Raw genomic sequence first — 12,060 nt, forward strand, 5'->3', positions numbered from 1 at the left:
CGGCGCGCGGGAGCGCTGCGGGGAGGCCTGCCGGAGGAGGGGGTCCATGCCGTGCCTGTCAACAGGCACAGCGCTCGCTCTTCACCAGCACCCCCTGCCCCCCCCAAATACCCTGCCAGCACATGCCCCCCCTGGCCCAATGGCCTGTCTGCCTCCCCCAAAGCTGTCAGAATTGCTTCCTGGGAAAACTCATTTCCACAGGAGTGTAATCTCCCATGAGTGTAAATACAGCATCCCACCTCAAGAGGTTTAATTCAAAACTGCTAAAGCAAGGAAACCGCGTCCAAGATAATAAAGAGGAAATAAAGTAACAAACATAAGCAATATTGGACTTCTGAGTGGCTGGACCAAAGGGGAGAGAGAAAAACAACGGGATGCATTGTACAAGCGCTGTTGAATTAACCAGTTTCACAAGAGCAAGTCTGTGTAAATGGTTCATGCCCTTAGCTTTAGAAAGTTGGGTTTGGGTTTTTTTTTTTTTTCTTATGATACTTTGATCTTTTGATTTCAAACTGTGAATCAGCTGTGATTGAAGCAAAGCTGACTCCTGCGTAAAGGAGGTTGGGGTTTTGCCTGTTCGCTTTTGATGAAGGTGTGAGGTAGTTAATTCAGAGAGACCCCTAGTGGAAATGCTGCTTGTACTGGCCAAATAACTATTTACCTTGTGTATCTTAAAACGATTTTCCGAGCAAATAAGCTATCCAAGCAAAAGGTTTGCTTTGGGGCTTATGTTGTTCTATTTATGATGCCATTGGGCAAAATAGCCCACTAAATATGAAAAATAAACCAAATCAAGGTGTCACAACTATTAGGTTTTTTTGACTACCTGGAATTGAGCAGTCATAATCTGTATTTTGAAAATTAAAAAAAAAAAAATCGATCCTTAGCCTCCTGCTACAACCTTGTGTACATCTACACCAAGTTCTTTTTAGACAGAATTTAGCACTTTCACAATATCTTTATGGGAGTTTTTTGGTGTGTTGGTGAGCTTGCATCAGTGTAGCCCTGAGCCTTCTTTTGGTGTCTGTAACAAGCATCCAACATACAAATAAATAATAGTTAACTCTAGTTTAAGTAGCAATAAAGTGTCAAAACTTATTCCCATCAGTCTAGATGTGTTCTCTGACACCAAGGAAATGCACCGAATGGTTTCATTTATCAGTCTTCAATCTGAATTATTTGTATATCCACTGTTAATTTTATCTTAGTGGGAACTGTTGATACGGCTTAAAAAGGGGCCCTTAAATCTTCATGTGTTCCAAATTTCCTCTGCTTAAAATGGAGAACATTATGTAAGACACATCTACAAATATAATTCTTTCAGGGCAAGCTAGACTTTGATCTTCCTGTCATGTCAATTAGATGGCTTCAGCTCCTTAAGTTGTCGTATTGTGAGATGAAAGGCAGTGCAGTTCTTCAGAACTCTCATTTGAGGTTTTGTGTGTTTTATTGTTGTTACTTTTTCCTAGCGCAACTTACTGAGGGCAAAAGCTTAAGTACAATTTCAGTGCTTGAAGAAAATCTCAACAATAATATTTTTACGTCTTGCAGATATATTTTGTAGTTGATCACTTAGTACTAATGTTATTTTAGAACTTATTTTGAGTTGGTTTGTATTTTCTTGTATTACAAGACTGTATAAACACTGAATTTCTTAATAGATGCTTCCCACTTCTTGAGCAGATGGCATTTTTTGGAGGGGATGTCAGCTTTGCTCTGTGCATTAGCTAACAAAGTTGTAACTGATTTGAAAACACACTATATTATATGATCACTTTTTCTGGCATATTGTTTTTGAAACACAATCAACTTCTGTTGTCCTAGAGATGTAAATCCTAAGTGTATTCCTAAGCTTTTTTTTGGACTTTTTTTTTCCCCAGATGGCAGGGCATTGCACTTCTACCTTCTACTAAACCATCAGCTTAATAAAAAGTTGTAATATTGCTGTCCACTACACCTAGACTTGAAGAGCTGACAGGCTCCTACAGGTAATTTTTTATTTTATTTTTATTTTATTCCAGGTTTAAATGAGATGTTTATTGCGTCTGAAATTTAAGTTCTTTTTTAAATTAATTAAATTTACTAACACTCGATGACAGATCTTTGAAGAGCAGACTGTGAAGTGAACTGATCTGCTTGAGAAAGATAAAGCTTAAAAAAAGGGTTTTCAAGTATTTCAGTTCTGTTTTGAAAATAAGTCCTATCATATGCAGCACAACAAAATGGGAGTTTCCCATTCTTTCATTCCTTTCTTTATACGATGAGCTTTGGCAAATCACAATTCTCTGTTACACGACCTAAAAGAATTTTTTTAAGATGTGGTATAATAGTGATTTCCTCACCACTAATTGTCTTGGTAATTAAGTTCTTCAAGAAAGAAGAGTTCCCTCCTGCTGGAAATAGCAATGAGGATTTGCCTTTCTATTTTGTTTTTTTAAAAGTTGGTGTGGCTTATTAGCAACCAGGATCAACAGCAGCCAATATTAACCAGGAGCTGCTGAAGTCTGGTCTGTGTTATATTAAGGAGGACATACTTAATTTGCACAGAGTTCTTAGCCAGGTGTTTCAGGATCTCAGGTTCCATGTTAGCTTGTGTTATTATCCCATCACTTCATCTACAGTGAACTACATGTGTTTTATACAGATAGGGCCATGGTTCATCTGGTTTCACACATGTAACACTACATTCAACCTCAGCGTTCAACTGTGACACAGATTTATAGTGGCAGTGGAGAACATTGATTTGCTAAGGAGTCTAATGTTTGTATTTCAACTGCTGCAGCCTAGTAGCCTAATGTTACCTTGTTTTTTAATTGACTTTTTGACTAAAAATTATGAACATCCATAGTGTTGGTTTCTGAACTTAATGCCTCCTTCATTATTTCATTGTACTGTAGTCTCTGACAGTAACTTTGAAGCCTGTATTTACTTAAGTATGTATATCTGCACATTTCCAGCAGATGGCAAGATATTCCTAGGCAACTGTCTGGGAAACACATTTGTATATATAATGCTTATATGTGCTAGTTCTTTATCTTAATGCTACAGGTTATTGAGAACTGTTCTTTAAAAATTAGTTTAAAGGGGAAAAATTATTTGGGGTTAATGATAGCATTAAACTACAGTACTGTTTCAGGCATCAGATATTTGTATTAACGTCTATTATTCTCACTCCAGTACAAGGTTTTTCTAGCTGTATTTTCCTTTTTAAAATTCTGAAAAACACAGTACAACTGGTTTGGTGCCTCTAACAAGAATATAGTAAACTTCTTTATCTTCTTTTTTAGTTGATGTCTTGAAATAACCAGGCTGTGGTTCCATAGGAATAGGAAAACAGTGTTGTAGGGATATACATTCCTTACTGTCTTGGCCCATTATTCAGAGAATAGTTTGTCCTGCGTGCTTAAAAAAATGAGGCACCTAAGTACCTCACTGAATCCACAGAATGAAACCAAAATAATTTATTTCAGGATTCATATGAAGAAAGTAATGTCTTTTAACGTTTTAAGTTAAAGGAATAATATTGCAAAACCTCTCAGAGCATTTTCTCTATATGCACCACTCAAAAGAAACAACTCATTGTCAAATATAAGTGTATACACTACAGCCAGGAAGAAATGAGAATATTTCTGGATTGAAAAGTTATCTAGCTTGGTGAATACTATAAAAATAATTTGATATCACAGGTGTAGTACTTGTAGCTAGTATTTTGGCACAAATACCTACAAAACCAGGAGAAAAAACTAACAATTTTTTTCTGTTTGTTTTTAAGTCAAAGGGAACCATTTTCTCTTCAAGCTGGACTTCAGCATAACTAAGAGACAGAAAAAAATTTTATCTTGTCATCTTTACTCCTCCTGCTTAAAATCTGTAAGTAACGCACGTTTTTGGAAGGTACCTACTGCATCTGAAACTGTGTGTATTGAATTTTATTACATTTTAACTCTTGTGCCTATTGTTTCCACTGTGCATTTGCCTCCTGAGCTACTGATAGATGCATTCGTCTAACAGAAAAGAATTTTCACTTTTCCAGATAGCTCCAACCTCCCTTTGCAAGTAATCTCAGCAGTTCTTTTTTCACATTTTTATGTACACATCTTTTTGAGTGCTTGTGCTTTATATTAACCTATTGTTATTCTGCCAGCAACAGCTGCTGCAGAAAGAAAGAAAAAAAGGAGTATCCTAATGCTTACCCATTCATACTATGTGCTTCCACTTGTACAAGTCGGTATTGTAAAGATAAGTACAGATCCAAAAAAATGGGTCTTTGAATCCAGGCTACAAACAATGGGTGAGAGATTTGAAGATGGTGCTGGGTGTTTTTGCTGCATAAAAATGGCTATAAATTGACTAAGCTTTCCAAAAAGAATGTTTTTGCTTAGTAGAATGCAGTAAGCCATGTTTTGTATTTCAGCATATGACATTCATGCAGTCGCGTTAGTAAAGAAATATGGTGGTTTATTCTTGTGAACAGTACTTTTGGTTAAAACAAGTTAAGTCACAAGTGGGGCAACTCTTTAAATATTTACAAAGCACTTACACAGTATCATCATTGGGATATTTACCATATTAAAATGTTCATTTCATGGAGAAAGGGTTATAAAATCAGATGAAGGATGGTCTGAAACAATATATCATTGTTTTGAGATTTTCATGTTGAAGTGCTTTGTCTTCACCTTTAAGACTTACTTAGACATTAGTTTAGAAAGTCTGTCCAATAACCATTATCGTCATGTATCCCAAATCCCAAATGGAAAAAGCTCTGCTATTTAACCCATTGAGGACTACTGAGTTTAATGTTTAAGATGCTATTGCTTAGCACTCATTCCAGGAGTAGAAGAATTGCAGATTACTGAGGGAAACACTCCAGGTCTGCTGGATAAGATGTGAGCGGGTGGTAAAGGCACTATAGGACTGAAAGCATAATGTGAATAGCTAGGAGGCTAGTAGCTCACTGTCACTGCCAGTTGATCCATCTCATCTCCAGACCACTATCTCTGGCTTACAAAAGGCTTTCCTTTGAAAGAAATGTATCTTTAGAAACAAAGATCAAAGGATACATATTTGTTACGGTTCGTTTTATTTCACAGGTGAGGAATTCAGCAGACATGAAGACTCTGTCCTTGTAGTTTGGGAGCTATTGTTGCTATATTGATGTTTACATCTCCCCTTTCCACCTGTATAAGAAACAGGGAGGAAAAGCTCTCTGATTTAATTTTGATAGTTCAATGAACACATCAAGTTGTGTAATTAATTAACAAGTGGCTCAGCTAGGACCTTCATTGCTTAAATGACTAAAGCTATTGGGAATGTTCCTACTGCTGAAGGATGTTGAAGAATCATTGCACTATATGGACTCCTCACAGAATAGATTATTTACAAAGTTATTCTTGCAAATTTGGACAGAAAGATTTAGAGTTGTAAGCTTTTAAACTTGATGACTGGGGGGCAGGACTTGCAGATTTTTCTACCTTTTCTTTGCTGAAGTTACGTTTTATTTTTTTAACTGCTCTAGCCACAAAGTACTTGTATGTTTCTGACAAGGTTAACAAAAAAAAAATCTTTCTCCTTTTCTCCCTCCTAAACGCTTCAATTAAGACAGCATTATGACACCTAGTTTTTAAAGGCAACTGGTGAAAGGGGCAATCAGTACTAGTTTTACCTCAGCAGGAGAAGACAGGTATACCGTTATTACTTGAATTGGTGACTTAAGATCTTCAGCTATATTAGGACCTGTCAACTATCCCAGGTTTTAAAGGTTTAGTAGGGATTAGAGTGATGATTTGAGATTATGAAGTAAACAACAGATAAATGGAGTGAGATGGCTACTTTCTTCAAATATATGTGAAATGTGAGTAACCAGTTGTGTGACGCTCTAGAATGAAAATGCATCCCCATACAATGTCATCTTCAGCAGATCAAACCAGCAGTATGTGCAGACATGCAGGCTGCTCTTCAGCCTACTTTTTTTTTTTGCCAAGCAAGAGACAAGCTGTTGTTTCTATTGAAATCAATGGCAGTGAAATCATTGAACCCAGTGGGAACGAATTTGGGCCAAATGGCACTAAGTTTGGTGAAAAATTATAAGGCAAAGCATTAATATATTTGAACATAAACTGGAGTAAAGCATATATCCTACATGACATTAAAAATCACCATGGTAATTCTTTGCAGTTTTTCTTGCTGGATTGAATATTAGTGTTTTTCTAGCCCATGTTAAAATAGACAAAATGAATACTGTTTCCAGACTATTTTAAGTCAACACCTCCCTTACTTCTCTTTCTTACATAAGATAGAAACACCCAGAAACTAACTCACTTCTGTTGATACCACATTAGCCAGGAAGACAAAGAATTCTATGGGTAGCCCAAGCTACGTATTTTTAAAAGCAAATAAAACCAAACCTCTACACTTCTGTATTTATTTTTTCAGGCTATCTAAACAACCTGTCTCTGTAAAAACACAGTTTTTCCCCACTTTCCTTTTGTATATGTTCACCAGCACACAATACACTGTATATGATAGGGGCTTCTTTCTTCATGATCACAGGGTTGAGTTTCTTGCTGTTTTATGTAATACTCATTGGAAGGTAAAAAGGTTTGTAAACTGAGACTTTTAGTCTCACTGTTTTTATATCTGTGTGATGAGATTATATTAGTTTTGCCTAATATGTTCTATTGCCAAAGAGAAAGAAAATTTCCTCTTTTTTCCAAAGCGTGAAATACTTGTCAAGTGGAAAAAAGGGTAGGATAACTGAGTATCAAGTGAAATAGAAGTATTGCAAGAGTTAAAAAAAGGGATAAATTTCCAGAGGTTGGATTCCTTTCACAGCTGTTAAATTTCCAAAGCTATTCTGGATTCAACTCTAGCTGACCAACTTGCCCTCCTTACTTACACAGCAGGGATAGGCAATTTATTTCTATTACTCCTTTGCCAGTTGAGTTTTTTAAAATTGTTGCGATAAATATTCCCTCTCAAATGTATCTTTAAAATCCCAGTAAGCTAGAAACTTTAATAATAATTGGGATCTTTTGTAATAAATAATTGTATTATGTATTATTAGTTACACAGTAGGAGCCTGATCCCACTGGCTCTCTAAGTGACCAGCTTTCCGCTGAAGTTGTTATGGATCCTGTGAACATGAACGTTTGAGCTTGTGACTCTCAGGTCTTGAAAGACTGGTTTTCCATACCTTTGTTTCTTCTTACATCAAGCAGTCAAAAAAAAAACCAAACACCAACCCCCGCCATCTATTTCCAATAAAGCAAACTGAATGAACAAACTAAGGAATGTAATGTACAGTTAACTTTCTATTTAATAAAATACTGCATCCTAATGCAAAGGAGGTGTAGAAGGCAATATTTTATGAAAGTTCTCAAGGAGCACAAACTGTATGAGGAATCTTCTTACCCTAACTAGAAGATAATTGCTATCTATTGGTTAACGTTTTATGGTTACTACAGGAATGTAAAAACTGTTCAAAAGCAATCAGGAAATAAAGAATGCACAGTCAGTTTAATCATATAAATATTTGTTTACATCCCCTGTCCCTTAATGCATCTGTAGGACACTATCAGAAATCCTCTTCTTGTCAGCTGAAATCTGGACTAGTTGCAGGGCTAATTATTGTTGAACAACAAGGCCTGAAAAATATTTGTTACCTATTTCAAATATTCTTTACTTTTCTGAGCACATTTTGCCTTACTATCTTAAAGTACTCCAATTAAGCATTTAAACAGTTCTGAAAAGATAAGGTAAAATATTTTTTAATATTTTATTTATTTATTTATATTAGATACATAAAATCCCCTCATGGAAATTTCATAGGCTTTGTCAACACATGGAACTTCTACCATTAGCTTGGGTGCTCTTCTCTGTGTGAGCTGAAATGACAGAAATGCCAAAAGGAGCTTGTGAATCTAATTTAGTTAAATCAGTACAACCTTTTTATGCAGATGAGATCTACAAGTATAAAAGTACTTTTCTTTGGTTTGTAATATTTTCTGTCTTTTCTCTACTTGAGAACACAAAGAACAGTGCTTGTAAGTGCTGAGCATTATTGATCTCTAGATCCTAAATCTAGAGTGGTCTAGAGTGAATATAGAGGTTTCAGATACCTCAGAAATGAGCGATATTTGGATTTCTTTTTCTGGAACAATCTTTTTGCAGAACAGTGAACTCCCAATAACATCTGACTAGTTCTGTTGGTGCTATATTTTCTGACAGCCTGGGCTTGACTGTCTTCTTAGATTTGTTTTTACTGTGCAGGACTTAGTAAAAGGAATAGCCATGACATAAAGCTGTTGTAAGGAGAGAACACATCCCTAATGCATTATGTAACTATGGGATTAGATCCTCAAATTAATTTCATTTAAAAGACAAGCTATAAAGACAGAAAGAGACAGTGCCTTTCTCATTTCAGCTACCAGATCCATCCAAATAGACATATTCCTTGCCAAATTAGTTTTCATTAAGAAGAATAAGCTATATATGTTTGTAACATATATTGCACACAGTATTATTATAACATCAAACAAGCTTTCAACCATTGCAAGTGTTTTAAGCTGCAATAATAAAGAGGGCATGAGGGAATTGCTTCAGATTTTTTTTTAATGAAAATATTCTCATAAACTTTCAATAAGCTTTTTGTTATCTATTCTGCTTCATAGAAAAATATGCAGGGGTGCTGTTTTCCTCCCAATGTGAAGTGCTTTCTTAGGTTAATGACTCTGAGTATTTAAAATCAGAGCAATCGTTGTGTTTTGTTGTACCAACAGTAGAAGCCTCATTGAGTTAAATGGGTTTCACTACATTATCTACTGGATTAGCAAACCGGTTAGGAACTGATGTGAGAGCTTTTACTTTAAGTTGGATAAATGCTTTCATTTCTGTATATTAACCTCTTAGTAGTGCTGTCACTGCCAGCATTACTTTCAAACAAATCATGCAGTATCTTGCTCTTCTTCATCTTGTGCTTTCTGATTCTTTTCAACCTCTTGAGGCAGCAACAGTTATTTTTTAACATAAATACAGTAGTCTGCATAAGTGCCCCACAGAAAGCACTCATGAATACAGAATGGTACTTTCTCTTCCGTTGTCAAGGCCAAAGTAGAGTTTTACAAGCCCTTGGGCACTGAATAGGCAGGATTTCATTATGGGATGAAATCTCTGAGGTCACTTTGATTTTCCTTCTAATGCATTTTATCTTACAGTTCAATAGTTGGAATGTCTCTTTTGTCCATTTATAGAAGCTCCAATTTCTGTATATCTACATTTTATTAACACTTCCCATTTAGAATGATTACATAACACATATCCCACTCTTTTTCTCACAGACACACCAGTCTATAGAGCAACAGTGAATTGCAGAAAGGAACACAAATGCTTTCAGGCATAGCACAGAAAAAGTGTCTTCTGATCTGTCACATACTCCCCCCACCCTTGATGCTAGTACATCCCATCCAAAGTGAGCATTCAACTATCATCAAATTTAGTTTATTTCTGTTTATTAAGGGCATCATGAAATCAGAGTTGAATAGGGCATTTACTTTAGACATTAATAGATCTAACATATTAATCTCTGATCATTTTTAAGTATGATTTTTAAATGGAAAAAAAAAAAGTAAAGCACACCCAAAAGTACAGAAGATTCAAATTTATGCAAAACTCCAATCATTACACCATACTCCTATACTGAAGTTTCTCCTTAAAAGAGTTTGAATGGCATCTGACTTTTCTATTTCTGGATCTGGAAACAGATTTAAGAAAATCCCACTCTTCACGCTGGAGGTGCTTTGTCTTGTGCTACTCATGCAAGTGCAGTAACAGTAGCTGAAACACTTGTTCTCCCCCTCTGAGTCACCTTGTTGCTGGAATGGGCGCAATTGCCGTATGTACACTCACAGTGCGCATTTCTGACTTCCTGCAATGTTTTGAGATTTTTTTTCCCCCTCTTTATTTATGCTTCTGTCTACAACATTGTGATAGTCTAGCGTTCTGGCTTTGGATTTTTTTGAGAAGATTGCTGACACACTTTATTTTGATCAATCGCAACTGAGTTGTGCACCTTAAAGATCTGCAGTCAAACTACAGAAAAATTCACTGAATAAATCTTTTAAAGAAGTCAGCAGGGCATGCAGCCTATGACAGTCTCCCAGATGAAGAAACAACTAATTTTGTACGATAACCCCATGTGATTACTCAGCTGGCTTCAGTGTAAGGCATTATGTCAGGTGCACAATTACAAACTATTACTGCTGAAGTAATTAGATTAGACACTGCCTTTATAATATCTGCAACTGCCTTCTTGCTAATTATTCTAAATAACCAGCCACTGCACACTAGAGGGACTAGGTCAATGCTTTGTTCTCTGCTCTTTAATAACTTTAATTCCAAAATCATGGATTATTTTCTTATGATTTACACTCCACAGGAACTTGCTGCGAGTATTTCTTCAGCTGCATTTAGTCAATAATTTCACTCCTAGCAATAGACACTGACCCTGACAGGCAAGGTAATAAACTAATAGCTAGAGAAACCAGCAGCATACAAAAAGGTTAGATTCTTCTTTCACAACAGTAGTTAATCTACTGATTTAAAAACAAAGATTATTTCTGATTTATGCAAGTGTAACAGAGAAGAATAAGTCACTATGGCCTTTCTAAAGGGTGTAGTACTGTTGTGGTGGTACTGTTCAAAGTGCTGCACAAAATATTTCAGAATTGCCTACCATCTTGCCTTGCCTATGAAAGTGCATCATCCAAGAGTTACATTTACACTTCCATTGCTTCTGAGGCCAGACAACAATTAGATTAGGTGTAAATTGAAAAAGCTCAGTTTTAAGCTGAAAGGAGAGGTAGAAAGTGAAGTTAAGATACATCACGGACCTGACCCAGGATCATGCAAAAAGCAACAACTTGATAAGGAAAAGGCATTGTAAAGTCATGTTTCTGCTGTTTTAATTCCACTCTGCACTTAATCATTATATAAAACAGTAAGAATGACTCAGAAGAGAGCAGGAGGGGTTGAACTTCCTTTGGGAGAAAGTGATTATGACCAAAAGTGCACTTAGAAAAAAAAAGTGTACTTCTGTAATGTAGCATTTCATCAACATCAGGAATAAACACCAAGAAAAATAAAATAAAAAGAGGAGAAGCAGAAGAAAAAAGAGAAGCCTGATTACCTGCATGTATTGAAGGAGATGCAGAATTTCATTACCTTTCTGGATAAGGTGAAAGTTGAGTGATACTTTGCTTTAATTCTGTATGTGAGAGTCTCAGCAACTATGGTAAATAGCACCACATAAGTACTAGCTGGATGCACTTACCTAGTTGGAGGATAAGAATTTCTGTCTCTCCTGAAGGTTTTTTCTTCTGTAAAACTCAAAGATATAGGAAAGAAATCAGTATCATTATATCAATTTTGCAGATGATGCAGTGAAATGAATTAAGATTCCCCAACAAGTCAGTGGCAAGATCTTGGAGCAGCATCCAGATGTCTCAGTCCAGGGCTAGACTGGTAATAACTTTGTGGAACAATTATAGGTTCATGTCAGTTTGCACTTTCCAGCACACTGTTGGCATATAGTTTTTTCCATTATAACAGAAACTAAAGATTGAGGTGAACCTAAGACTGACTTATGATGGGAGCATATTTCCTATTATAGGTCAGTCCCAGATAATTTTCTTCAGAGCATTCTCTTACTTCAGTGATATCGAACAAATCTTATTTTAAGTTATAAATCTGTGTTAAAATGCTCTGTCTTTCAGTGCTGATCATATGAAATCAAACCATATTTCACAGAGAAGTAAGGAAGGAGGAACATGCGCACACTCCACTGTGATTAAATGCTTGTTTCATCCTTATTGCAATTACAACTATTAATCATCAGCCATTACATTCAAGATTCTCATCTTCAAAGCCCAGAGCAGCTCTTCTCTTATCTACATATTTTGGCTTGTTTAATCTGGCACTTCCCCATGCTCCATTCCATCATAGCTTTCAGCCTTGTTTTGCTTCCTTCTTTCCCTCCCTCTCTCATATCACATTTTCTTCTGTGTC

Source organism: Phaethon lepturus, unplaced genomic scaffold (assembly GCF_000687285.1).
Source record: "Phaethon lepturus isolate BGI_N335 unplaced genomic scaffold, ASM68728v1 scaffold17134, whole genome shotgun sequence".
In the NCBI taxonomy this organism is placed as follows: domain Eukaryota; kingdom Metazoa; phylum Chordata; class Aves; order Phaethontiformes; family Phaethontidae; genus Phaethon; species Phaethon lepturus.